Source organism: Orycteropus afer, unplaced genomic scaffold (assembly GCF_000298275.1).
Source record: "Orycteropus afer afer isolate SDZICR_OR568_19922 unplaced genomic scaffold, OryAfe1.0 scaffold01091, whole genome shotgun sequence".
NCBI classification, from domain to species: Eukaryota; Metazoa; Chordata; class Mammalia; order Tubulidentata; family Orycteropodidae; genus Orycteropus; species Orycteropus afer.
Window position 1 is genome coordinate 140,635 of NW_006922678.1, and position 5,699 is coordinate 146,333.

At 40.9% G+C, this 5,699-nt stretch overlaps 1 pseudogene; it reads left to right on the forward strand.

Moving 5' to 3' along the window:
* The first annotated feature begins 2,997 nt into the window (after window positions 1-2,997).
* Window positions 2,998-3,097, forward strand: LOC122152008 (annotated as a pseudogene).
* The last annotated feature ends 2,602 nt before the right edge of the window (window positions 3,098-5,699 follow it).

Here is a 5,699-nt window from a genome sequence, read left to right on the forward strand (position 1 = left end):
GATACCCATTTCCCTCCATTATGGGCCACAGATCCAACTTAGTCATTGTGACTGGACTTCCTGATAAAGTCACAAAAGCAATTGATCACATCCTCATTCTTCAGGAACATTATTTGACTGTTATCAGAAAGCATGAGTCTCGGCAGAAACATGTGAAGGGGATCTCGCCGTGTAAAGTATCTAATGCTTCATCCAACAATTCTGCAGTAAAAGATGCTCCCTGTACTGCAAGTGCAAGTCCAAATACCTGTAACATAAACAGCTGTGAAGAGTTTGCCAGTTTCTAGCATGAGGTGGCTCCTGAGTCTCCCTTGGAAATGCAAACGATTAAAAAAAAAAGAAAAAAAAAAAAACAGAAATTGTTCCAGACAGTTGACCTGAAAATGCCATAAAATTGACCCAACTGCTGAATAATATGCAAACTTATTACAGCTTTGCCTCTAGCACCTCCCTCCCTGTTGTTGTTGTTATGTGCTTTTGATTTGGACCCGACTCACAGTGACCCCTCCTTGGGTTTCCAAGGCAGTATCACTACGGAAGTAGATTGCCCAACCTTCCTTCCGAGGAGTGGCTGGTGGGTTTGAACCGCTAGCCTTCTGGTTAGCAGCCCAGTGCTTTAGGCACTATGCTGCCAGTGCTCCTTCTCCCTCACTAAACAAAATAGTTCATAGTGAAATAGAACTGCTCAATTCTCTATGTGTACAGTAATTACCAATTTAATGTCTAATTTCTGCATAGTGCCTGTGCTTGATGTTTCTTTTGGACAGACTCTCCATTCTTTTAAATGTAGCTCATTAAAATATTAAACAAGTACCACTTCCTGAATTACATGGTGTGCTTAGTTTGTGATTATTCACTTAATTTTCATTCTGAGATATAAAGTATGACAAGGAGACTACATCTGTGTTGTGTCATCACCCCATGGCATAAATCTCCTTGACTTCAAAAATGCTAAAACTGATTGTACTCTTTATACTTTTTTCTAAACTTTTTATTTGTATTATTTCAAATCTTCTCTTGTAGAGTGCAACCAGCTTTCTGCCAAGACCCAAAATCCTCACTTAGTGTGGCTTATAGAATAGAGAGAAAAATAAAATTTGGACAGTGTGATTGGATGTTGGGAGTGGTGTTAGATGTCAAAAGTAACATACCAATAATGTTAGTGGGAACAAAAATGGCAGAACTAGTTAGAATGGCTGACTCTTATTATAGTCATTACTGCTGTTTGGAGGCTTGAGACTTCTTTGGTTTTTACGTCCCCCAGACACACCCTTCAAAGGCCTTCTTGGGGAAAAATGTCAAAGTCAAGAAGAGGCTGTTTTCATCTCCTACTTGCCAGTGATCCCTTAGGTCTGGCATAGCCTTGAGATAAAGCCTTGTAATGTATCTAGTGTTATTTTAGTGGATGCTGAGGAATACCAATCATATGTATCCACAAGTCTGAAGCACTCACTTCTCAATCTACTGCGTTTGCCAATAAGATCAACACCACCTCCAGCATTTCTCACATCTGAGGAAAGGTACCTTATGCAAGGTGATGCCCCCTTCTCAGGGACAGCCTTGATTCAATTACTGGTTACAACAGGGCCATAAATGCCAAGGTTCCTTACCACAGTTCAGGAAAACTCTGTATGACATCCCAGATGTAGGGCTCACCATGAATTCAACTGGGTCCTTTGTCATGACTGCCTCAAAGTTGAACTTGACTTCCCCTGCCCACTTCTTTTTCCTTCCTTCTCCTATTGGTGCTAATCCCCAGATCATTTCCCATTAAACTTTCTGAATACAAATCCTCTGTCTCAGAGTCTAAGGAAGCTGTCATTTGAATTAAGTGATCTGCTTGTAAAAGATACGAGGTTTGTGAAGAGAGGAAATGGAGACGGACCTTCATTATCAGTATCTGTGGCCAAATAAGGAAGGAGTGGGTCACTTTCTTTTAAATAATCTCAGGTTCCCTATACCTGCCTATTGCCTCTCTGAAAATTATTTTAAAAATTCTTGTGTAAGTCAACATTTAACAGAATTTATTTTTGCTTTAGCGTTTGAGATTAAATGGTCTGCATGTCACTGTGTGAATTCTAACACCATCGCTTCAGCTTGCCAGGTCTCTTTTCTTGTAAAGGAGGCCTAGATAGCAGTTTGTGAAGGAGGTAGTCCACATACACAACTAGGTCAAGGTATTTGCATTTTCATTTTAAATAGGTATTGCCAAAATTTTCTTAATTTATACCAGGGGTGTATTACTTCCTGGTGACCCATATCTTCAGTAACAACTAGGTTTTTTTAGACTAGGTCAGCAGACGTTATTTTTATGATAGTTCACGCATAACTTCTTTCAGAATGATCAGTAAAAGGCTGGTGGGGGGATGTTAAAGATGTCTGAAATGTCCAACTTTTCCAAACTGCTATACCACCCCATCCTATCTAAACTACTACACCTCTCCTCAGTACTCTTCCTCCCATCTTAAAGTCCTGCAATTCACTGTTACGTCTCACTTATGAGCCACCATGGAAATGGCTCACACAGTTGTGGAGGTAGGCAAGTCCTAACTCCTTCAATCAGCCATCTGTCTGAAGGATTAGATTCTGCTCACTCAAGTATTACAGGGGCTTTCAAAGACAAGACTGCAGAAGTTGGTGAATTAGGTTAGAAGATAGTCTGTTGGCTCATTTCCATGAAGCAGAGGTCAGATGATGACTAACCATATGTAGGGTCCATGAAGACAGACAACTTTGCCAGAATGTTTATTGGATACCGATTACCCTTAAACTAAGGGTGGTGACTTGAGTCACACCTTGCAGTAAGCCAGTGACTTAAGATAAATCCCATCATAATCCTGTCTCATTAACATAATAGACAACTCAGGTCAGGTATATGCTGCTGGCTCAATTCTCTCTCAAGTCTCTCCTGTGGGTTCATGGAGTCAAAATTGAGTGGACAGAACCTAACAACTTTCTGATAAGAGTTTAATACCCAGAATATATAAATAGCTCCTTGTCTTACTTCAGCAGCACATATACTAAAATTGGGACAATACAGATTGACATGACCCCTGCACATAAATGACATGCAAATTTTGAAACATTCCATATATATGTGCACGCACGCACACACACACACACATATATGGAAAGAATTACTATAAACAACAAAAAGGTAACCAAATGGTGAAATAACTTAAACATTTCATCAAATAAGGTATACAAATGGCCCAGAAGGACAGGGAAAGATGCTCCATGTCATTAGTATCAAAATAAATTAGTGTAGTGAATTCTAACTTAATGGTGATCCCATGTGTTTCATAGAATTGTGCTCTATAGGATTTCTAGTGGCTGATTTTTCTGAAGTAGGGCACCAGGTTTTCCTTCTGAGGCACCTATGTGTGGACTTGAACTTCCAGCCTTTCAGCTAGCAAAGTACATTAACTTTTTGCACTACCCAAGAACTTCCATTAGTCATTAGAAAAATGCAAATGAAAACCACAATGAGATAAGAATTCTTATCACTAGGATGGCTATTATTAAAAAAGTATTTGCTAGGATGTGGAGAAATTGGAACCATTGGCCATTGTTAGTTGGATTATAAAATGGTAGCTCTGCTTTGCAACACATTTTGGCAGTACTTCAAATATGTAAACAAACTTAGGATATGACCCAGCAATCATCCTTCCAGGTGTATACCCCCAAGACTTGAAAGTGGGTCAGACAGATGTTTGTATGCCAATATTTATTACAGTGTTACTCATAATAGCTAAAAATGGCAGCAACTCAACTGATGAGTGGATTAAAAAAAAAGGTTTTATACATAAAATGGAATATTAACCAACCATAAAAAGTTTTGATACATGCATGACACAATTGAGTCTTGAAAACATTATGCTAAGTGAAATGAAAGACACAAAAGGACAAATACTGTATGATCCCACTTAAGTGAAAAATCTTTCATAGATAAATTGGTAGAGTCCAAAATCAATTAGTGTTTACCAGGGTCATGTAGTAGAGGGAAATGAGGAAATTATTAAAATGCACAAAATTTCTGTTAATCTTGAACAAGAATATGTAAACAGATTGTGGTGATGGTTCCACAGCATGTTGTTAAGTGCCATCGAGTCAACTCTGACTCATTGTGACCCTGTGTACAACAGAACAAAACACTGCCTGGCTGTGCAACATCTTTATACTCCCTACTATACTTGAGCCCATCATTGCAGCCACTGTGTCAATCCATCTTGTTGAAGATCTTCCTCTTTTTCACTGACCCTTCAATTTACAAAGCATGAAATCCTTCTCCAGGGAATGGTCCCTTCTGACAACGTGAGCAAAGTACATAAGATGAAGTCTGGCCATTCTCCCTTCTAAGGAGCACTCTGGCTGCACTTCCAGGATGGATTCAGTATTCTTTGCCAACACCACAATTCAAAGGCATCAATTCTTCTTCAGTCTTGCTTATTCATTGTCCAGCTTTCACATGCATATGAGGTGACTGAAAATACCATGGCTTGGGTTAGGTGCACCTTAATCTTCAAAATGACATCTTTGCTTCTTCACACTTTAAAGAGGTTTTTTTTCGCAGCAGATTTACCCAGTGCACATGCATAAATATAGACAGAATATATACAGATGTCAAATGAGCTTACTAAAAAGTGTTCACCATTACATGGGCATTAGGTAATTTTAAATTAAAACAACAATGAGATACTACTGCAAATCATGAGAATGAACAAAATAGTGAACAACATCAAATGCTTGTGGGGATGTGGAGCAACAGGAAATTTCATTCATTGCTGTTGGAGATGTAAAATAGAACAGCCTCTTTGGAAGAGAGTTTTAAGGCAATAAAACTGTTCTCCATGATAATGTAATGGTGGATACCTGACATGCATTTTTCAAAATCTCTGGTAGCGTAGTGCCTAAGACACTTGACTGCTAACCAGAATGCTGGCAGTTCAAACCCACCAGCCACTCCTCAGAAGGAAAGTTGGGCAATATACTTCCATAGTGATACCATCTCGGAAACCCAAGGAGGGGCAGCTATGAGTCAGGTCTGACTAGATGGGACATAACATCAACAACACCACCCCTGAGGAAAGTGGGGGAAAGAAAAGCTAGAGGGGACAACAGAGCCAGTAGTGGCAGGGATCCAGGTAAGGGGAGGGACCCAGGCCCCACCCGTGAGAGGCAGGAGAGTGGGGGAGGTAAAGCCAGAGGGGACAACAGATCCAGCAGCAGCAGGGAGCCAGGTAAGGGGAGGGATCCAGGCCCCACCCCCAAGAGGCAGGAGAGTGGGGCAAGGAAAGTCGGAGAGGACTACAGAGCCAGCAGCAGCAGGGATCCAGGTAAGGGAAGGGACACAGGCCCCACCTGCAAGGGGCAGGAGAGCAGGGAAAAGAAAAGACAGGGGACAACAGAACCAGGTTTCCTGCGGTGGAGAGGTTATGAACATTTAAGGCAGACAAAGTTGTCTGTCAGTTTGCTGTACTGTGGTGGCTTGCATGTTGCGGTGAGACTTGAGGCTGTACCACCGGTGTTTCAAATCCCAGCAGGGTTGCACATGGTGCACAGGTTTCAACACAGCTTACAGAGACAGACTAGGAAGAAGGAAGAGGCCATCCACTTCTCAAAGAATTGGCCAGGAAAAACCTTAAGAACAGCAGAGAAACCCTCTCTGATACATTACTGTGCAACTTTATGAATAGCCC